Source organism: Erinaceus europaeus, chromosome 9, assembly GCF_950295315.1.
Source record: "Erinaceus europaeus chromosome 9, mEriEur2.1, whole genome shotgun sequence".
NCBI classification, from domain to species: domain Eukaryota; kingdom Metazoa; phylum Chordata; class Mammalia; order Eulipotyphla; family Erinaceidae; genus Erinaceus; species Erinaceus europaeus.
Window position 1 is genome coordinate 121,655,480 of NC_080170.1, and position 23,663 is coordinate 121,679,142.

Genomic DNA, 23,663 nt, shown 5'->3' on the forward strand with positions numbered 1-23,663 from the left:
CAATGGCTGCAAAAATCCCACACCAGTGTGTCTTGTGAGAGACTCAGCGTCCTTTTTTCCTCAGAAGTGGCCTTTTTTTCCTACCCCCCCCCCCCCGCATTATCACTGGAGCTTGTTGCCGGTACTATGAATCCACTGTTCCTGTGGCAATACTCCCTCCCACCATCTTATTGGATAGGACAGAAAGAAATGGAGAGAAGAGGGCGAGACAGAGAGGGAGAAAGAAAGAGAGACACCCGCAGACCTGCTTCATGGCTTGTGAAGTGACCCCCGCAGGGAGCCGGGGGCTTGAACTGAGATCCTTGTGCTTCGTACTATGTGCACTTAACCAGAGGTCCACCGCCCGGCCCTGCAGAAGTGGATTTTAATGTTCTTTTTTTTCAAATTTCTTTTTTAAAAAAAATATTTATTTATTTATATTGCCTTTTGTTGCCCTTGTTGTTTTATTGTTGTAGTTATTATTGTTGTTGTCGTTGTTGGAGAGGACAGAGAGAAATGGAGAGAGGAGGGGAAGACAGAGAGGGGGAGAGACAGACAGACACCTGCAGACCTGCTTCACCGCCTGGGAAGCGACTCCCCTGCAGGTGGGGAGCCGGGGGCTCGAACCGGGATCCTGACGCCGGTCCTTGCGCTTCGCACCACATGCGCTTAGCTTAACCTGCTGTGCTACCGCCCGCCTCCCTTAAATTTCTTATTGGGGGATTCGTGTTTTACAGCCGACAGTAAAATACAATAGTTTGCACTTGCGTACCATTTCCCAGTTTTCCACATAACAATTCAGCCCCCACTAGGTCCTCCTCTGCAGCCATGTTCCGGGACATGAGGAAGTGGACGCCCGTCCGTGCACCGGAAGCGGAAGTCCACAGGTGCAACGGGGCCCGGTCCGGCTGTTGCCTTCTTCCCTCCCGACCTTTGCGACCAGGGCTATTTTTGGGACTTGGTACTTGAATGAAACCATGGTTTCCAGCAGTTCTGTTTTCCTTTTCTTTTTTTCTTTTTGAGAGAGACAGACAGAAATTGAGAGGGGAGGGAGGAAGAGAGAGCAGGGGGGAAGAGGGGAAGAGGGGAAGAGGGTTAGAGGGGAGGAGACACTTGCAGTACTTGTTTCACCACTTGTGAAGCTTCCTCTGCAGGTGGCAACGGGGGGGGGGGGGGCTTGAACCTGGGTCCTTGCGCCTAGTAAAATGTGCATTCGATGGGGTGCACCGCTGCCCGGCCCTGCTTCCCAGTAGATCTGTGGAGCCCTCCCACCGAGCCAAGGGCAGACTGGACAAACCTCCCAGGGGCTTGGTGGGAGGGTCTCCGGCAGCAAATCCCCACCCCCACCCCATTCTACCCCGACACCATGCTCTGTCTGGTTCACTGAGTGGTTATTGCCAAAGGGTCCACACTTCTGATCACCCCCCCCCCCCCCATCATTCATGAAAATGTCTGTAAAACAGAAGGCAGGTGTGGCAGACAGGGCTGAGACTCCCCTGCATCCAAACAGCCACGGGGCCTGGGGCTGGAGTGGGGGGGGGGGTGGCTGGTCTGGGTTGTTCATTCTTCTTCTAAAGAGAAGGTTCCTCTTAGGGCAGGGGTAGATAGTGTAATGGTTATGCAAACAGACTCTCATGCCTGAGGCCCTGAGGTCCTAGGTTCAATCTCTTGCACTGCCATTAGCCAGAGCTGAGCAGTGCTCCAGTAAAATAAAAACAAACAAAGAAACAAACAAACAGAGAACCCCCCCCACACACACTGCCAAGCCTTCCTCACCCCTGTAGTTAGAAGACTCAGTGACCAGTCATCAGGATGCTGGCCAGGCTTCCCTGGACTGAAGACCCCACCAATATGTCCTGGAGCTCCGCTTCCCCAGAGACCCAGACTACTAGGGAAAGAGAGAGGCTGACTGGGAGTATGGACCGACCAGTCAATGCCCATGTTCAGCGGGGAAGCAATTACAGAAGCCAGACCTTCTACCTTCTGCAACCCACAATGACCCTGGGTCCATGCTCCCAGAGGGATAGAGAATGGGAAAGCTATCGGGGGAGGGGTGGGATATGGAGATTGGGTGGTGGAATTGTGTGGAGTTGTACCCCTCCTACCCTATGGTTTTGTTAATTAATCCTTTCTTAAATAAAAAAGAAAAAAAAAAAAAAGAAGACTCAGTGACCAATTTCATATAATCCTCCATCCCCCCCCAAAGAGTCAAAAGGTCTCAAGGTCCCAGGAGCCCCCACCCCCCACCCTGGGCACAATCACATGCTCTTTCCAAGCCATCTGACCCAGTGACCCCTCAGAAAGATGAGCTCGACCTGCCAACGCCCATGTCCAGCGGAGAAGCAATTACAGAAGCCAGAACCCCCACCTTCTGCACCCCATAAAAAATTTCGGTCCTGACTCCCAGAGGGGGAGAAATGTTAGGGGAAGCTGACCAGAGGGCTCTGAACCCCAACTCCATCAGGACCCGGAGAGAGAAGAGATAAAAAGGAAGGTCACTGGAGAGTAGTAATAGGTGTAGGTGTGACTTAAAAAAGGAAGGCAGAACCATAGGAAAAACGGGTAGATAGTGTTCCGGGAGGTGGCGCACTGGATAAAGCACTGGACTCGCAAGTGTGAGGTCCCCAGTTCAATCCCCGGCAACACATGTACCAGAGTGATGTCTTGTTCTTTCTCTCCTCCTCTTCCTCATGAATGAATAAATAAAATCTTTTAAAAAAGAAAAGAAAAAATGAATATATATAATTATAGAAATAATAGCCCATATCTGTGGCCTTGGGAGAACCACTGCAGTTTCCAATGGAAGAAGTGAGGACACAGAACTCTGGTGGTGAGAATAGTGTGGATTATACCCCGTTATCTCATAATTTTGTAAATCAATATTAAATCACTAATAAAATTTAAAAAATACTTAAAAACAAAAAGAGGAGGACCCCTTGTCCCTCTCCCCTTTCCCAGGCTGGAATGGAGGGAAGGTGGGGGCTTGTGGAGCTGAGGGTGGGGAGCCCAGTTCCTGCCCTGAGGCTCCAATCATAAAATCCCATTTTTATAACTTGGACCAGGGTTCTGCATCTCCCCAGGCTGGCCTCGGCTTCCTGCTTCCAGCCCCCCTGGCAAGGCGACTGCAGACAAGAGAAAGGACCCACTCTCACCCAGCAGTGATTTCTGTCATGGACGAGATGCATTTGGCTCCACGAGGAGGAAAACAAAACAAAACAAAACAGAAAACACTTAAGCATAACATTTGTGCAGCTCAGAGGCAACACGCCTTCTTTTCATGTGTCACTGGGGCAGATCTGGGCTCTGATTCAGGACACAACGCCGGACAGAGCAGAAGCCTGAGTCACGCCCGTCGGCTGACAAGGAAAAGGCCCTGTATTGGCTGGGTATTTTAAGCACCAGCCTTGCAGGCAAAAGGCCGCCAAGGCCAAGTCCCTGAACTACTCCTGTCATTCCTTTTCTTTCCAACAAAAAAAGTCTTTCTAGAACATTCTATTTTGGTCAGTCATGATATTAGGTGGTTGTGTCTGAATGGAGTTTTCTTGGATTCCCCCCCTTTTCCTCCTTGTGGCTGATTTTCTCGTTACCAGCTGACCAGCGTCGTCTAATGTGAGGATTTCTGACAGAAAAGCAAGCAAGCCCAAGTCAGAACCCCCCAAGCAAGCCCAAGTCATTGAACGCCGGATCTCAGGAGTCAAGAGGGAGGAGGAGGGGCCAGGCGGTGGCGCACCTGGTTAAGTGCTCACACTACAGTGCACAAGGACCCGGGTTCAAGATCCTGGTCCCCACCTGCAGGGGGAAAGCTTCACAAGTGGCGAAGCAGGTCTGCTGGGGTCTCTCTGTCTCTCTCCCTTTCTATCTCCTCCTCCACTCTCAATTTCTCTCTGTCTCTATCCAACAATCAATCAATCAATAAAGAGGCCAGGAGGTGACACACCTGGTTAAGTGCTCACATTACAGTGCACAAGGACCTGGGTTCAAGCCCTGCGTCCCCACCTGCAGGGGGAAAGCTTCACGAGTGGTGAAGCAGGGCTGCGGGGGTCTCTGTCTCTTTCCCTCTCTATGATACCCTTTCAGTTTTTCTCTGACTCGATCCAATAAATAATAATAATAATAATAATAATAATAATAAAAGAGGGAGGAGGAGCAAGCAGGAGAAATGACCCTGGATGTTCTCCTGGTAGTGCTGAGGATTTGAACCTGGGGCCTCTCAACCACAGGCATGGAAGTCTTTTTGCATCACCATTATGCTCTTCCCAGCCCCTTAATGATTATTTTTTTGACTACCACGTTATTGTTAGGGGCTGGGGGGGGCCCTCTTTGCATGACTGCACTGCTCCCTGAGGACTGTTTTTTCCCCTTTTCTTTCCTTTCTGACAGAGACAGAGAGAAATTGAGGAGAGATAAAAGGGAGACACCTGCAGCACTGCTCCACGGCTCTTAAAGTTCCCCACCCCCTGCAGGTGGGGCCAGGGGCTGGAGCTGGGGGAGCGTTCACGCCCCACCATCCCCACCATCCCCGCGCGCGCGGCTGAGCAGGAGGTACTCGGGCTATCCTGCTCACAGTCTCTGCTGGGGGTGTAGCATCCTCCTCCCCCCCGACACACACTTGGGAGAGGACAAGTCATTATTATTTTCAAGGTGTGGCTCCAACAAACATTTCTAAGTGACATCAAAGAAACACCCAATTTCTTCTGTGAAAGCAGCAGGTTTTGTGTGCCAAGGAGCAAGTGTGTGTGTGTGTGAGAGAGAGAGAGAGTGAGAGAGAGAGAGACAGAGAGAGAGAAAGAGAAAAGGGGGGAGAGAGGGAGAGACAGGGAGGGAGAGACAGGAAGAGAGAGAGAAGGAGAGAGAGAGAAGGAGAGAGAGAAAGGGAGCAAGAAAGACAGGGAGAGAGAAGGAGAGAGAAAGAGACATGGAGAGGAGAGACAGGGAGAGGAGAGACAGGGAGACACAGAAGGAGAGAGTCATGGAGAGACCTTGAGAGAGACAGGGAGAAACAGAGAGGGAAAGAGAGGGAGAGACAGGGAGAGAGAGATAGGGAGATATAGGAAGAGAGGGAGAGAGACAGTATGAGAGAGAGACGGGGGAAGAAGAGAGAGAGGGGGAAGGAGAGGGGGGGAAGGAGAGAGAGAGAGAGAGAGAGAGAGAGAGAGACAGAGAGACAGAGAAGGAAAAAGAAACAGAGCCACTTCCAGGAGAAAGTTTCCAGCTGGGGAACGGCTTTCTGCCTGGAGCTTTCTGGATCTGGGCTCAATCAGAATGTCAGCCTGCCCTCTGAATTTTAAAGATGGGAGGATGGGAAGAGTCTGCTCTTCAATTTGGTTTCCTCCTTTTTCTCTGATGACTGGGTTTCAGAGGGCCATGGGGAACTCAAGCCTGGATCCCAGCCCCGGATACGAGCACGCTGGTAGCTCAGCCTTGGCGGGGAATGGGGAGAGTCAGCTGTGCGTGCCTCCCTTGTGGTGCTTAAACTAGGTACTGCCTCCACCTTTAGTACTGCCCAGCTCGCTGAACCTGGATCAGAGTTAAACAGAGAGGTTATCTTGTATGCTTGTTTTTTTAAATATTCATTTATTTATTTTCCCTTTTTGTTGCCCTTTTTATTATTGTTATTATTGATGTCATCATCATTATATAGGACAGAGAGAAATGGAGAGAGGAGGGGAAGACAGAGAGGGGGAGAGAAAGACAGACACCTTCAGACCTGCTTCACCACCTGTGAATCAACCCCCCTGCAGGCGGGGAGCCGGGGGCTTGAACCGGGATTCTCACGCTGGTCCTTGTGCTTGGCGCCACATGCGCTTAATCCGCTGTGCTACCCGCTGTGCTACCACCCGACTCCCGTCACCTTGTTTTTAAACCAGTGCAGGAGAATGGGTTTTCAGGGAGGCCGTGCCATCTCCCCACACTCACACAGCCCTGGAGAAGAAGACAAGGTTGGAGAGAGAGGAGAAACACCTGCTTCAGGTGGGGCCCGGGGGCTTGAACCCGGGTCCCTGTGCACTGCAATGTGTATGCTCAACCAGTTGTGCCGCCACCCAGCCCGGGAAACTGGATTTCTCAGAAGGTCCAGGAGGTACTGTTTTGTGGGCTTGGGGGGCAGAGGAGCAGCCCTTCTCTTTGGGCATAAGCATCTAGCCTCTTTTACTTTTTTGTTTTTCATTGCCACCTGTGTTATCTCGGGGGGAGGGTTGGGGGGCTTGGTGCCAGCACTACGAATCCACCGCTCCCACCGGTCGCCATCTCCTTTTATTCCTTTCTGTTTTACTTGATAGGACAGAGAGACACTGAGAAGGAAGATGAGACAGGGAGAGGGAAGAGAGAGACACCTGCAGACCTGCTTCCCAGCCCGTGAAGTGCCCCCTGACTCTTTTCTTGGTTCACTCATGCACTCTTTTTTTAAGATTTTTTTATTTATAAAAAGGAAACACTGACTAAACCATAGGATGAGAGGGGTACAGCTCCACATGATTCCCACCACCAGATCTCCGTATCCCATCCCCTCCCTTCCCCTGATGGCTTTCCTGTTCTTTAACCCTCTTCACCGTGCTAGGGTGACTTTTTCAGACAGAAACCGGGAGGCAGAGAGAAAGACACCACAGCGCTCGAATTTCCTTCTGTGTAGTGGGCGCTGGGCTTGAACCTGGGTCTTTGCACATGGCAAGGCAGCGCACTACCCAAGTGAGCTATTTTTCCAGCCCCGGCCCGTACGTCCGGGTGGTGCTCTGGTCTCTACTCCTTCTCTCTCCCCCCCCTCATCCGCCCCCTCCCTCCCTCCCTTTCCTTTACTCTCATGTCAAACCCTCTCTCATATATGAATAACAAAAGGCATCTGAAAGGGGGCCAGGTCATGGTGCATTTGGACAAGCAGTCACATTACCATCTTCAAGGACCCGGGTTCAAATGGCGGGGGAGGGGCGCTTCACAAGCAGTGAAGCAGGGCTGCAGTTGTCTCTCTCTCTCTCTCCCTCTCTATCTCCCCCTCTGCTCTTAATTTCTCTCTGATCTATCAAATAAAATAAAAGGAAAAAGTATTCTCCATGTATGGTAGGCGCACAGGGGCTCGGTGGGCCATACCTATCAGCGAGCACCCTGGGCCAATTTCTCTATTCTCTATCAGAAAATAATGAAAAGTACAGAAATAAAAATAAATGAATCTATTATATACATATCATATATATTTTTTCACATCAGGGTTATCTCTGGGACTCTGTGCCAGCATTTCAAACCCATGGCTCTTAGTGGCCATTCTGTCCATCTGTTTTTTTTTAAAAGATTTATTATTTTTAACATTTATTATTTATTCTCTTTTGTTGCCCTTGTTTTATTGTTGTAGTTATGATTGATGTCGTCATTGTTGGATAGGACAGAGAGAAATGGAGAGAGGAGGGGAAGACAGAGAAGGGGAGAGAAAGACAGACACCTGCAGACCTGCTTCACCACCTGTGAAGCGACTCCCCTGCAGGTGGGGAGCTGGGGTTTCGAACCGGGATCCTTATGCTGGTCTATATGCCTTGTGCCATGTGCGCTTAACCCACTGCGCAGCTGCCTGACTTTTTTTTTTAAGAATTAAAAAAATATTTTTATTTATTATTGGATAGAGACAGAGATCAATTGAGAGGGGTAGGGGAGATAGAGAAGGGGAGAGACAGAGAGACACCTGCAGCCCTGCTTCACCACTCATGAAGCTTTCCCCCTGCAGTTGGGGACCATGGGGCTTGAACCCTGGTCCTTGCGCACTGTGATGTGTGTGCTTAATCAGGTGCATCACTGCATACCCCCTTTTTCTCTTTATTTTTATTTCGATAGAACAGAGAGCAATTGAGAAAGGAGGGGGAGATAAGTAGGGAGAGTGGGAGAGAGACAGTCACCTGCAGCCCTGCCTCACCACTCAGGAAGCTTCCTCTCTGCAGGTGTCAAGTGGGGAGGGGACTGGAACCCAGGTCCTTGCATGTAAGTCACCTGTGTACTTAACCAGGTGCACCACCACCCAGCCTCTCTGTGTATATGTATTTAATACCAAACCTCTCAGAACGAGAAGGATTTGGGTGTGCTGTGTGTGTGTGTGTGTGTGTGTGTATGTGTGTGTGTGTGTGTGTCTATGTGTGCCTGTCTCTGTGTGTCTTTGTGTGTATGTATGTGTGTGTCTATGAGTTTCTTGAATTCCCTGCTGCACAGACAGCAGCTGAGAATGTAAGAAGCCTTCTGTGCAGACCAGCTGGGGTGAAGGATGCCCTGTGTCTCCCACCTTCAATGGGCTGAGTCTGGGATCCAGGCTCATCCTAACCTAGCAGGTGGACAAACAGACTTCCAGAATCTTCAGGTGAAAAGTCACTTCAGCCCAGAGCTCTGGGGAAGGGTGTTCTTAGAGCAGGGCAGCACCGGGTTACTGAGAGGACACTGGAGAATTCCATCCCAGAGACACAACGGCAAAGCCCTGTGCCCACAAGTCTGGGGTATAATCCCCCGCTCCCCGAGAGAGGCACCTGGCTCTCCATCCTAAGCCTGCTTTGCCTCTGACTTAGCTGCGGACAAGAGCAAGTCTCTTCAGCGCCTGTCTCCTTCTCTGGAAGCCTAGAATTAAGGGCCTAAGAGGGATTACGCTGAGAGGCCTCTAAAAGCTTCCAGGCAATTACAGCTGCAGTGATTAGCTCCCGTCAGGCCCTTTCTGGAAGGTTCTATGCTCAGGCTTGAATGACTTCATATGACCTCAGGACATCCAGACTTATCTTGCTGTCTTTATTTTAGTTTTTTTTTAGGCAGATTTAAAAAAATATATCATTTTTATTTATTGGATAGAGACAGCCAGAGATTGAGAGGGGAAGGGGAGACAGAGAGGGAGAGAGACAGAGAGATACCTGCAGCCCTGCTTCACCACTCATGAAGCTTCCCCCCTGCAGGTGGGGAGCGGGGGCTTGAACTTGGGTCCCAGTGCACTGTAACATGTGCCCTCAACCAGGTGCACCACCACCAGGCTCTGATTTATTGGCCTTTGGAAGATGTTTCTTGGTCTAGCCTACAGAGCTCTATCTTGAGCCTCATGAGGTCTTAAAATCTGGGGGCCTGTTGATTTCAAAAGCTAACCACACCCCTGTGTTCACAGCTGTAATATTTACAAACAGCCAAACTGTGCGACTGACCTAAGTGCCTCATCAGCAGATGGCTGCATAAAGAAATTCTGAGAAACATGCTCAATAGAATATTACTCTGCATTGAAAACGATGAGAGAGACTGGGGCCAAATGGATGGAATAGCAGGTGAGGATGCCAAGCAAAATAAGGAAGGAGGTAAAGGAGGGCTGGGTGTGGTGGCGCACCTGGCTAAGCACACACATCACAGTGCACAAGGACCCAGGTTCAAGCCCCTGGTCCCCACCTGTAGGAGGAAAGCTTCATGAGTGGTGAAGCAGGGCTGCAGGTGTCTCTCTGTCTCTCTCCCTCTCTGTCTCCCCTTCCCCTCTCAATCTCTGGCTGTCTCTATCCAGGGCTGCAGGTGTCTCTCTGTCTCTCTCCCTCTATCTCCCTCTTCCCTCTCAATTTCTGTCTCTATCCAATAATACCTAAGTAAATAAATACGAATCCTAAAATAGGAAGGAGGTGAAAGACCACTGCGGGATGGTTTCACTCACATATGGAATAAGATGACCACAGCAAATGAAGTTCTGAAAAGGAAAAACGGACAGACAGAAAGAAAACAAACAAATAAGCAAGCAAGCAAGCAAGCAAGCAAACAAACAGAAAACCAGTAGCCAGACTGTGTGTCTGGCTTTGTAAAAACTATGGTGATAGGGAGTTGGGGTGGTAGTGTAGCGGGTTAAGCACATGTGGCACAAAGCGCAAGGACCAGCATAAGGATCCGGGTTCGAGCCCCCGGCTTCCCACCTGCAGGGGAATCTCTTCACAGGCAGTGAAGCAGGTCTACAGGTGTCTTTGTCTCCCCCTCTCTGTCTTCCCCTCCTCTCTCTATTTCTCTCTGTCCTATCCAACAATGACGACATCAATAACAACTACAACAATAAAACAACAAGGGCAACAAAAGGAAATAAATAAATATTAAAAAATTTTTTTAAAAAACTCTGGTGGTTACAGGGGGGAGGGGTGGGCAGGGAGGGACTTAGTGGTGGGTTTGGTCACACACACACACACACACACACACACACACACACACACACACACACACGTGAAACTATGCCCCTGAGAATTTGATAAACCGATGCTAAATCACTCATAATGAAGACTTAGTAAAAACATCGAAAGCACTAGTAACAAGTCAAGAACTAGTCTCTCAGACAGGTGGCTTAGTGGACTGGACTGGTGACGTGCTGGACGGCCCCGGGATGCAGCCTTCTCAGCACACTGTGTCCCCATGCACCCCCCGCCTCCCCTGCCGCCCAGGACACCCTCGGCTGGCACAGGCTCTCCCCTCCCTTGGTCCCAGGCCTCCCGAGTCTTCTCTGCTGGCTGCCCCACCCGTGTGCTGGCCCACCCTTCCCCATCAGCTTGGCAGCATGTGGGATACAGAGGAAAACATCCTATGGAAACTCAAACCCTGCCACCCCTCCGTAGATCTTGAAACCTCCTTCTGAGATGTTCGGTATTTAAATGTGTATGTATGTTAGGTTGTTAATATTTTCCTTTCTTTCTTTTTAATATTTATTTATTGGATTGGGGAGACAGCATCATGGTTCTGCAAAAGACTTTCCTGCCTGAGATCCCAGGTTCAATCCTCAGCACCACCATCAGCCAGAGCTGAGCAGGGCTCTGGTCAGGGACACACTCTCTCTCTCTCTCTTGCTAGAACATTCTCAGGGTTAGTCAGGCAGAAGCTGGGAAGGAAGCCACTCAGAACCAACTTCTCAGGTTGGCTAGAAAGTGCCGTGTGCCCCCAGGAGAGCAGTGGAAGTCCAAGGTCAGCCAGAGGTCACCACTCAGGGACCAGGGAATCTGCCCTCTCCCACCTCTCACCTTCCATGGGTGCACTCACTGTCCCCGCCCCTGGGGACCACCTACCGGGATGTCACCCTTTCTGGTTGACGTGCCCTTGGGCCTTGCTGGCCCGTAGGCCTGCAGCCCACCCTTCAATGGTGTGTGTCTGAGAGGTCAGGGGTTAGTGCTCAGTCTATTTGCTCTGGCCAGTCCCCCTTCCGTGAGTCTCACTACTGTGGCCTCAGGGCCTTTGCACTTGGTTGTATTCTCATCCCGGAACTCTCTTACCCCACCAGACCCCTAGAGACCAGATTTCTCCTAGCCTCAACTTCTCGACTTAATTAATAAATCCATTAAATTAAGTTACAGAACTGGAGGGAGGGGCGTGATCCTGTATGATGTCAGAACTCCCAGAGAGCTTTTTCATACAGACAGAGAAAGAGATAAAGAGGGAGCTTCCCCTGTTGCCAAAGCACCTGCTATGTGGCACTGGGGTTCAAATTTAGAACTTGAGCATGACAAGGCACCTGCCCTAAGCCAGCCAGCTCTCTGGGACCCAAGGCCAGTGGTGTTTGCGCTTGGGTTCTGAGGACGCTGAAAACTGACTGCTGAGGAGAGGCATCAAGAGCTTCACGGAGTGCGAGCTCAGCAGTCATTCTGTGAAATCAAGCTTCTCTTCTTCCTTTTCCTCATGCAGGAAAGTGGAAATGGGGGCTGGGTGTTGGCATACCTGTTACCATGCCTGAGGATGAGGGTTCAGGTCCCAGGGGCCCCCAACTGCAGGGTGGAGCAGAGAGGCAGCTGACTTTTTTTTAAAATTTGATTTAATTTTTTTTTTTTTTTTGCCTCTTGGGTTATTGCTGGGGCGTGGTGCCTGCACTACAAATCCACTGCTCTTGGAGGCCTTTTTTTTCCCCCTTTGTTGCCCTTATTGTTTATCATTGTTATTGTTATTATTATTACTGTTGCTGTCATTGTTGTAGGATAGGACAGAGAGAAATGGAGAGACGCGGGGTGTTGGGTAGTTGCCACCTCCCCCTGGCTTCTGCTTAACCATATGCCTATATAGGGATTTTACTGATCCAAAGCTTTGGTCTATTTACATAAATCACTTTTACATAAAGCACTCCAGGGCATTGGTGGTTCTATGATAGGATTCTCTCCTGCTCCACCCCCTCCTTGTCACACACTGATCCCTTCTTTGTCACACTCTGATTTTCACCAGTCACTTTTCTCTCCACCCTCTCTATATCACATCCTGTTTCCACCCTACTTGGAGAGTATAAAAACTGCTGCTCTTCTGATTAAAGACACTTGGAAATTGCTTTCCGGCTCCGAGAGTTCCAGAGTGTATCTCCTGCGGAAGTTGGTGCAGCACGAGTTCCTGATCCCTCTCCCACACAGCAGCCTAGATCAGCTCCAGTTGAGTTCTCTCCAACCCAGAGAGCACTAGCTCGGGAAGAAGTACCCTCAGGCTATCCCGGCATCTGGCGCCTGAACAATTAGATAATCATTTTCCCTCTAATAATTTGATAGCTTCTTTACCTCTGTTGCCTCTACTAGTACCTAAACTTTTCTCTTGAGATCCCATCCCCTCTGCTCCTACAGTGTTCACTGATGGTGGAAAAAAGGGAGCTGCTGCCCTTATATATTATCCAGACCAACAATACCCCAAACCTCTCTTTACTGAACTTCCTGATAATTCCCCTCAGTACAAAGAACTTTATGCTGTTTTCCTTGCATTAAAAGCTGTACCAGAATCCTTCAACCTTTTTTCTGACAGTGTGTATACTGTTAACTTACTTCCATGGCTTGCTCGATCTTATGTAAGAATTGACGACAACCCACTTTCTCCTCTTTTAATTCAAATTGCCTCTATGCTCTGTTCTCGAACCCATCCACTGTATGTTCAGCACCTACGTTCCCACAGCCCTCTTCCTGGTCCCCTGTCCGAAGGGAATGCTGCAGCTGACCGCCTTGCCTCCACAGGAATTCTCCTAGCCTCTGTCTCTAATCCTGCTGACTTTCATTCCCTAACCCATGTTAATCTTAAAGGTCTTCGAGCTCGATTTCCTGATATTCCTCTGCCACAGTTAAAACGTATTCTTGCTACATGTTCCTCCTGTGCAGCAGGTCTAATCAAAACACCTGCTATTCAGACTCTGGGGGTTAATCCTCGAGGTTTAAAAGCCAACGCTCTTTGGCAAATTGATGTTACCCACATACCTAACTTTGGCAAACAAAAATATGTGTTCGTCTCAATTGATACCTTCTCTAAGTTTATGTGGGCTACAGCTCAGACTGGAGAAAACTCAAAAAAGCTTATAAGCCATATGCTCTCCTGTTTTGCTGTAATGGGCTTACCTCTTCAACTTAAAACGGATAATGGACCTGCTTTTACCAGCAAACAATTTAAAGATTTTTGTTCCCTCTGGAACATTACTCATACTACAGGTATTCCGTATAATCCACAGGGACAAGGCATTGTTGAGAGGGCCCATCAAACTCTTAAGGCTCAATTAAATAAAGAAAAAGGGGAAATGTACCCCCCTAATATCCAGCTGGCAAAAGCCTTAACTACATTAAATCTCTTTAATATTTACAAAAACTCCGACCAACCTCCTATAATTCTTCATTGGCAAACACCACCCACCCTCCCAGCTATTAAAGTCAAATGGAAAGACCCACTTGATAAAATTTGGAAAGGACCTGACCCCCTGTTGACTGTGGGGAGGGGTTTCGCATGTATTTTTCCACAAAATTACTCCAAGCCTGTTTGGGTTCCTGCCCGCCATGTTCGGCAATATCCACATGATGGCGCTGATATCCCTGAAGAACAAGAAACACTGCAAGAAGACTGGCTGCAAGAGGACTGGCTACAGGATGCACCCCAGGATCCATAATACAGCATGGCAGAATAAAAAAAAAAAAAAATCTGATTCACAGACCTCTTCCCCCCCCCCGAATGAATGTCTTATGCTATGACTGGCCAGTTGTGTTTTGTGAGTGAGTGAATGAGAAAAAAAAATTGAGTGAGTTGAGTGACCAAAATTTTTGTATGACCCATTGTGCTCAGAGTACTCTGAAAGTTAACTGACTTTATATCAAACGGCTGGACGCAGCCATGGTTTCTGGAGACATCCAGAAACAGTCCAAAAATTGTTCATTCCCCTTTTTGATTTCTTTTTTAAGTCTTGATATCAATATGAAATGTTTAGTCTTAAACTGTGTGAGTAAAGATGGTTCAACTATGACAGTAGATCTAAATTCACATTTGAGATGATATATCTTATTTACAAGTTTTTCTCCTCCTGTGTGTTATAAACTATATGTTTAATATGCGTGTTTCAAGTTTGGTAAACATTAACTTAACAGTTAAATTGTAACTTCGAAGCTACATTTTTACGAGAAGAGGTAAAATCAATTCATTTAAGTAACTGAGTGTTTAAGGTAAAACTCTAAATATTCAATGTGACAATTCATCATCTCCTAAGTTAAAATACAAATTCTCTATACAGGACATTTTTGGAGGGCCCCCAAAAATGTCCTGTAAGCTATCTTGTGGAAATTAATCCACAACAAATTTGGCATCAATCTGATATTGTAAATGTACCAAAAAAAAAAAAATTGTCACTAAAATGTGTTAACTTTAGTAACCTGAGTTTGCTTAAAAACCCAATGTAAAAATAGTTAAGAATCAATATGTGTGACTTAAATTCGGTATGAAAACTTTGCTATATAAAGACTGCTACATGAGGTCACGTAAGATGACCTTTACACGAAATTATAAAGATACCTAAACCAATTATAATCATTGAGTTATCAATTGTAGTAAACTTCTAATTTGTTACAAAGTTTTTTCATAAGTAATTGACTACAGCTATGACAAGCCTTCGCATAAAGAAGCATCTGCTCATATAGAATCCCCAGAAATCCATCTTGGACCCCTGACCTCTGACATCACCCACAATTACAGCCATCCCCCGAAACCCATGATGTGACCTGACACGGTCTGGAGAACCTGATTCACAGACTCCAAAGGACAAGACTTTCCTACTGCCTTTCTCTCAACCATCGGTGTCTGCTCTTCCTGCTTCTGTTTCGCCCATCATGTTTTGGTGGTTCCAGGTCACTCTCTACAGAGAAGAAAAGTTCCGGTGGCCGTCCTCCTCCATCAAGATAGACGTGTGGCATTTATTTCCTGGCCCTTGACATTGGACTAATGCTTCTATAGAACTTGCTGGACACTCCTTTTATACTGCTGGACTTCTTGAAGAATGACTGTAGCAGTTCATAGAACTTACCGCCAGCTGACTCGGGATTTTGCAATACCAGATCACCCCTCTAGCCCCTCGGCTTATCAGGCCCCCACTCCTCCACCCATCAGGCTCACTCTGTCTCTTGCTACTCTTACTTATCCCTCCCTGTCTTGTGCTAGTTCTTTTTGAAGAAACTTACACACTATCATTCTGCTTTCCTCCCAACAGGTTTCCGTTCACCCCTACACTGCTATTCCCCTGACAGAGATGAAGCCTTTTACAGACATTGACCCAGTTATATATGGCCATTAAGTAAGAGGAAGATGTTGGGGAATTGTGAGGATATGGTTGAGCTTGGAAGGGCTTGAGCCTGAGGGGTGTGTCAATCCTGTTAGTCTCTCTCTCCACGGAGAGGTTGAGCAAGGAGGGACAGTAGAACCCCCAAAAAAGGTGTGCCTCTTATCAGTCTCCCTGCCTCACAAAGTGCCCCGCACTCCTGATACTATGGCAAAAAGTTAAAAAGAAAGGGGGAGATGTTGGGTAGTTGCCACCTCCCCCTGGCTTCTGCTTAACCATATGCCTATATAGGGATTTTACTGATCCAAAGCTTTGGTCTATTTACATAAATCACTTTTACATAAAGCACTCCAGGGCATTGGTGGTTCTATGATAGGATTCTCTCCTACTCCACCCCCTCCTTGTCATACACTGATCCCTTCTTTGTCACACTCTGATTTTCACCAGTCACTTTTCTCTCCACCCTCTCTATATCACATCCTGTTTCCACCCTACTTGGAGAGTATAAAAACTGCTGCTCTTCTGATTAAAGACACTTGGAAATTGCTTTCCGGCTCCGAGAGTTCCAGAGTGTATCTCCTGCGGAAGTTGGTGCAGCACGAGTTCCTGATCCCTCTCCCACACAGCAGCCTAGATCAGCTCCAGTTGAGTTCTCTCCAACCCAGAGAGCACTAGCTCGGGAAGAAGTACCCTCAGGCTATCCCGGCAGCAGGGAAGACAGAGAAGGGGAGAGAAAGACAGACACCTGCAGACCTGCTTCACTGCTTGTTCGATCTGGGGGCTCGAACCCGGATCCCTGAACCGGTCCTTGTGCTCCGTGCCATGTGCGCTTAACTGGCTGCGCTACTTCCAGACTCCCCAGGGTGACTCTTTCTTCCCTTCTCTCCCTCTCTTCCTTTCTCCTCCCTTCTCTTCCTTTGTTCCATTTCTTCCTTCCTTTCTTTCTCTCTTTCTCTCTTTCATTCCTTCTCTCCTTCTGTCTTTCCTTCTTTCTGTCCCCAGAACCCTGCCCAGTTTTGGCTTTTTGCGCTGGGGTGGAGCCTGGAGCTCAGGAGCCTCAGGAGCCTCAGGCATGGGGGTCTTTTATGGAATGCCGGTATCTTCCCTGCCTGTCTCTTTCTGTATCTCTGCCTCTCACCCTCTAGCAAAACAGATGACCAGGGGGGCGATGGGTCGGATCGTGCAGGCACTGAGCAATAACCCTGACGCCAGAGAAAACAGTGAAAGTGAATGAGTATAAGCCCTGTGTTGAATGCAGCGCCCCCACATGGACAAAGACGTGTGCGTTCTCTCTCCCTCCTGGGGACAGGAGGAAGCAGCCCAGGGTCCTCAGTGCCGCCTGTTTCCCAGCTCCACCCAGCTTTCTCTCTCTCTCTCTCTCTCTCTCTCTCTCTCTCCAGTGTCTCCAGGTCCTATCCTCGCACAGCACCGAGAGTGTTCTGGAAGAACCGGAGAAATGGAGGCCCCTAGGAAGATGGCTTGCACCCCCCCCCCCAATAGATGCTGGGTGACTAAGGAGTGAATGAGCGAGTGGATGCATGAGTACGTGAAGGAGTGAATGAGTAAGCAGTCAAAGAGTGTGTGGAGGAATGAACGAGTGACCGAGTAAGTGAATGACTTTATGAATAAGTGGATGAGTAGAAGAACAAGTGGGGAGTGAATGGGTGAATGAATGAGTCAGTGAATGTGTAAGTGAAAAAAATGAGTAAAAGAATGCGTCAGTGAATGTGTGAATGTGTGAATGTGTGAATGTGTAAGTGAATACATGAATGAATGAATGAGTGAACAAGTGAGTGAATGAGAAAATTAATGGATCTATGTGAGTGAATGAATGAACAGATGTGTCAGTGGGAGAGGGACTGAACAATAGAGTGGGTGAATAAGTGAATGAACAAGTGAATGATGAATGAGAGAGTGAATGAATGAGTGAATAAATGAGTGTGTCAATGAGTAAGTGAATGGTGAACAAATGAGTGTGTCAATGAATAAATGAATGAGTGAATAAATGAGTGAGTGAATGAATGAATGAGTGAGTGAGTAAATGAATGAGTGAGTGAATGAATGAGTAAATGAGTGAAAGAATAAGAGTGAATGAATGAATGAATGAATAAGTGAGTGACTGAGTAAATGAGAAGTTGAATGAGTGAAAGAATGAAGAGTGAATGAATGAGTAAATGAGTGAATGAATGATTGCGTGAATGAATGAGTTAGTGAATAAGTGAGTGAATTAATGAATGAGTGATTGAGTGAATGAATCAACTAGTGAGTGAATGAATGACTGAATGAATGAATGATTGAGCAAATTAATGATTGAATGAATGATTGAGTGAATGAATGAATGAAAAAATGAAGAAGAGTGAATGAATAAATGAGTGAATGAATGAATGAGTGAGTGACTGAGTGAATGAATGAGTGAGTGAATGGGTGAGGGCAACTGGTGCTGAAAGCCGAGAGGAATGATCAGTAGAGGGTTCTCTAGACCTATTTCTCTGCTGACGAGATATAAAGAGACAGAGACAGGCACACAGAGAGAGAACCAGAGCTTCACTCTGGCATCCCTGGTGCTGGGGCTCAAACTCACACCCTGGGCCTGCCTCCCCTAGAGGCTGTTCCCAGCAGGCCTGAGCCCACTTCCTACCACACAGAAAAAAGAACCTTTCCCGAGGGGCCAGAGAGAGAGCTCACTGGAGAAGGAACACATCCCATAGGTGGCCCAGGTGTAAACCCTGGCCCCGCGTGGAAGGTCACTAAACACTGGGGGAAGTTCTGTGCTGTGGCACCTCTCTCTGCCTCTGAATGAAGCAAAGTCAGCCAGGAGGAGGTGGAACCCTGCAGGTGACCCAGGGGAAAAGATGCTTCCCTGTGCTTTGGGGGGATGATGGCCTCCCTGGGGGTGGCCTTTATGCTGAGGCTGACAACAGACAGTGGAGAAGGGGGGGCATGACCTTGCAGGGGGCACATGGCTTTCTGCCTGGGTCCCCCAAAGTGCCACACACAGCAAGATGCCTGGAAGGCAGAGAAAGTCCTAGAAACTCTAAGACACAACCCCCCCCCCCCTCTTCCCTGAGACCCCAGCCAGCCCCTTCTCCAGCCCACATGCCCTGGGCCTGCTCTGGAAGGGACAAAAGATCTCCCAGCCCCCTTCTCTCTCTCTCTCTCTTTTCTCTCCTCCTCTGCACCTCTTCTCTCTCCCTCCTTACTCCCCTTCATCGCCCTGGGTTTGGAGAGTGGGGCCCAGTTTCCAGGCTGCCTCCTTGGCCTCTGTTTTCTTTGGCTGCCGGCTCCTCACAGAGTGAGTCAAACAGTCCTTGCTGTGAGCCGGGAAGTGCTGTTTGTGGGGAGATGGCGGAGATAGGGCCAGGTAAAGCAGTGCAGCTGGGGGGAGGGGAGGAGGGAGGGGAGGAGGGAGAGGGAGGAGGGATGAGAAGGGTGAGGGGAGGAGGGAGAGGGGAGGGGCAAGAGGGAGAAGGAGAAGGAAGAGGGGGAGAGGGAGAAGGGTGGGGGAGGAGGGGGGAGGAGGGAGAGAGGCAGGAGAGGGGAGGGGAGGAGGGAGAGGGGTGGGTGAGGAGAAGGGATGAGGGGGATTGCAGGGGAGGAGAGGAAGGGAAAAGGGAGGAGGAGGAGGAGGAAGAAGAGGCAGGGGAGGGCAGGGGTAGGGGCAGGCCAGCTGCAGGGAGATACTCAGCACTGACTGGGCACAGCACCCACATACGCCAAGCTGCTGTGTGCTGGAAGAGGACTAAGCACCAGGGTCTGAGTTGATGGATCTGGTCTCTGTGGTTTGCACTTTGCAGCTTATGGGGACCCCCCCACCCCTGCCCCCACAGGTCCGGTCGGGTTGGTCATGGGGAACGGCATTAGGACGACTTAGCCCAGTCGCTGTGGGTGGACCTTGCTCCAGCTCTTTCCAGGCCTGGGTGTGAGGGGACACACCCTTCTGCCTTCTCCCTGCCTCCACCTGGAACCTCCCCAGCCTTGGCCAGTCTGGGGGCCCTCTGGGTGAAGCTGGGGGGCTGTCTGGGAAGTGAGTTCCCCCAAAGGGCTCCAGTTCCTCTATCTCCAGGCCCCTGCTCCCACCTTCCACCCCCAGAGTCCCCATCTCCACACCCCGCACAATAAGAGACCAAGGGTCTAAGCGGAGGGAGGGAGACAGCAAAGCCCAGACAGCCGGGGCAGGCTGGGCGCCTCCCAAGTGCAGTGGGCCTGCCATCTTTGGGGGGTGACCCGCGGGGTGGGGGTGGGGGTGCTCCACGCCCTGGCGCAGGGCTCAGAATTCCTCTCCCAGGCAGCCTGTCCACACAGCAGCTCCCAAGCCCTGCCCAGCCCTGCCTGCTCAGGTGTCAGCTCTGCCCTGCGCTGGGCTCCCTATTTATTTTGAGACTGGCTGAATCACACAAGGAACAGAAGGCACTTCTCTCTGAGTCCCCCCCCCCACCCCCCTCCTGGCCCCCCTCCTGGCAGCCAGGCTGCAGATGCAGTGGACCAGCCAGCAGAAGCTTCTGGAACCTGGGCCGTCCTCCCCCCAGCAGCTGCTGGCCTGTCGCCTTCTGGGGACACCACTGAGAGGGTGGAGACACTTCCCCTCCCCAGATCACCACCCAGAGACCCCAGGAGGACAGTGACAACACACTTGCCAGGACTCACACCTCTGTCAAGGCCTCTCTCTCTCCAGGCTTCCCTGACCTTGAACCTCAGGGGCAGGACATGGAGTAACTGAATTGGCATGCCAAACTGCCTTTAGATCAGGGGGAGGCAGAGAGAAAGGAAGAGAAAGAGAAAAGGAGAGAGACACAGACAGACAGACAGACAGACACACACACACACTAAGCAGGTCTCTAACTATCAAGGCTGTTGTTCGTGATATTTCTTTTCTTTTTTTTTTTTTTTGGAAAGTGGTATATTTACTTCTTTACTCACTTATTTGGTAGAGACAGAAACAGATGGAAAGGGGAGACAGGGAGAGACCACTGCAGACCTGCTTCACTGTTCCTCAAGCTCCCCCTTCTGTAGGTGAGGTGTGTGTGTGTGTGTGTGTGTGTGTGGGGGGGGTTCTTTGAGCACTTTAACCTGTGTGTTCAAACAGGTGCACCACTACCAGGCCCCTGCTGGCGAGACATTTTTTTTTTGCCTCCAGGGTTATCACTGAGGCTCGGTGCCTGCACTACAAACCCACTGCTCCTGGAGGCCATTTTTTCCCTTTTGTTGCCCTTGCTGTTTATTGTTGTTGTTGTTGGATAGGACAGAGAAAATGGAGAGAGGAGGGGAAGACAGAGAAGGGGAGAGAAAGACAGACACCTGCAGACCTGCTTACCACCCACCTCCATTTCTTTCTATCCTTCCCTTTCTCTCTTCTTCTTTCTTTCTTTCTTTCTTTCTTTCTTTCTTTCTTTCTTTCTTTCTTTCTTTCTTTCTTCTTCTTTTTTTTATAGGAGGTGGAGGAAGAGGCAAGAAACTTCCTAAGGGGTACCAACAGCAGGAGGCGGAATTCTAAAAGTGCAGGTCCACTGGGAAGAAGAAGGGCTGATAGAAATACTCTTTCTTTTATCTCATGACCTCATTTTCTTCACATCAAGCCTGAGAGAAAGGAGATGAAATCTGCCTTCAAGAAGCCGGTAAATTCCGGGGCTGGGCGGTGGCGCACCCGGCTGAGCATACCTGTCACAGGGCACAAGGACTTGGGTTTGAGCCCCCAGTCCCCACCTGCGGGGGGAAAGCTTTGAGAGTGGGGAAGCAGGCCTGCAGGTGTCTGTCTCCTTCTCTCTCCATTTCTGGTTGTCTCTACCCAATAAATAAAGATAATTTTTAAAAAATTTAAAAAGAAATCAGCAATTTCTTGAAGCTCCCTAAGAATTATTTCAATACACATGCTTATTTATTATTGAAGAGAAATAGAAATTAAGAGGGGAAAGGGAAAGAGAGACAGAGAGATACCTGTAGACCTGCTTCATGGCATGTAAAGCTTCCTACCCCCCCAACCCCCCCGTAGGTGGGGAGCCGGGGCTTGAACCTGGTAACATGTGTTCTCAACCCGATGCCAATGCCTGTTCCCTAAGGTTTTCATATATTTCAGGGGCCACATTGTGGTTCACCTAGTGGAGGCCATGTTTTACCATGTGGGAGGAGCTGGGTTCAAGTCCCTGGTCTTCACCTGCAGAGAGGAATCTCTACAAAGAGCAGAGCAGGGCTGCAGGTGTCTCACCGTCTCTCTCCCTTACTGCCTTTCACTATCTCTTCTCTTAAAAAACAAAAACAAAAACAAACAAAAAAACAGCTGTCAGCAATGGTGGAATTATGTCATCCCAAGCCACAGAATCACCTTCTTTCTTGGCAAATTAAAAACAAAACAAAAATATTTGGCATCAGGTGGTGATGCACCTGGTTAAGCACTCGCATGACAGTGTTCAAGGACCCAGGTTCAAACCCCTGGTCCCCACCTGCAGGGGGGAAGCTTCACAAGTGGTGAAGCAGGGCTGCAGGTGTCTTGTCTGTCTCTCTCCCTCTCTACCTCCTCCTACCCCTCTCAGTTTCTCTCTGTCTCTGATCAATAATAAATAAATAAAATAGTGGAAAAAAAGATTTTCATATAATACAAAAACAGGTAAAGACTTTTCTAGGGCTGGCAGGTAACTCACACAGTTGAGCACATACTTTATGCTTGAGGATCCGGGTTTGAGCCCTGGGTGTCACATGAGACGTCAGGGGAAGCTCTGTGAGCTTGCTGTGGTGGGTACAATGGATTGTACACACACACACACACACACACACACACACACACACACACACACACCATCTACTCCTGAAATCTTGTGATTTTTTTTTTTGGTATTACCATTATTTACTGCATAGAGTCAGTCAGAAATAGAGAGGGGAGGAGGAGATAGAAAGGGAGAGACAGAGAGACACCTGCAGACCTGCTTGATCACTCTCAAAGCTTTTCCTCTGCAGGTGGGGGTCAGGGGCTCGAACCCCGGTCCTTGCGCATTGGAACATGGGTGCTCAACCAGGTGCACCACCACCCGGCCCCAAAGTGTATAGACCAGTAATTAAAAAGACAGATTGAAAAGAAAAAGAATAAGAATGCTAGAAAGTCTAATATTTGGCTTAATAGAAACACCCTCATAGGGGGGAAAAAAAAGTAGGGCCAGGTGGTAGTACACCTGGCTAAGTACACATGCTACAGAGCACAAGGACCCGGGTTCAAGTTCCCGGTCCCACCTGCTGGGGGAAAGCTTCATGAGTGGTGAAGCAGGGCTGCAGGTGTTTCTCTCTCTCTCTTTCCCTTTTTATCTCCCCTCCCTTTTCAATTTCTCTTTGTCCTAGCTAATAATAAATAAATGAATGAATAAATAAATAAATAAATAAATACATCTTTAAAAAGCTTCTATTATTACCTATGACCTGACCCCATATCGATTATATTTCCAGTGTCAAGTGGATAGGCTGTACAAAACAGTGTGAAAACTCTGTTCTTTTTGCCTGTCCTCTACTTGTTGGTTGGTGACATATCACCTTGACTTTTAATATTCCTCTCTCTCTCTTTTTTAGAGATAGAAGCAGAGAGGGAGAAGGAGAGGAGAGGGAGAGGGAGGGGGGGAGAGGGAAAGAGAGGGAGAGAGGGAGGGTGAGAGAGAGGGAGGGGGAGGAGGAGAGGGAGGGAGAAGGGGAAGGGAGATGAGGAGAAGGAGACAGAGAGAAGGGGAGAGGGAGAGGGAGAGGGAGATGGAGAGAGGGGGAGAGAGGGAGGGAGAGGGGGAGGGGAGAGGGAGGGGGAGAGGGGGAGAGAGGGAGGGAGAGGGGGAGGGGGAGAGGGAGGGGGAGAGGGAGAGAGAGGGAGGGGGAGAGGGAGAGAGAGGGAGGGAGAGGGGGAGAGGGAGAGAGGGAGAGGGGGAGGGAGAGGGCGAGAGGGAGGGTGAGAGGGAAAGGGAGATGAGGAGAGGGAGATGGAGAGAGGGGGAGAGAGGGAGGGAGAGGGAGAGAGGGACAGAGAGGGACAGAGAGGGGGAGGAAGAGAAAGAGAGAATGAGAACTAAAGAGACCACAGCACCGCACCGAAGCCTCCTTCAGTGTGGTGGGGGCTGGGCTCAAACCCGCATGGAGCACAGGGCAAAGCAGCAGGACCTGCAGTGAGCTCTTTCTCTGGGCCTCTCTCCTGTCTCAGCTCATCAGGGATCAACCTGTGTCATCACCAGAGCTCATTTAG

The 23,663-nt window shown here is 49.2% G+C and overlaps 1 protein-coding gene across 4 annotated transcripts in view; it reads right to left on the reverse strand.

Moving 5' to 3' along the window:
- Positions 1-23,663, reverse strand: part of RUNX1 (RUNX family transcription factor 1) — a 307,007-nt gene that overhangs the window by 44,577 nt on the left and 238,767 nt on the right. The window lies entirely within an intron of this gene.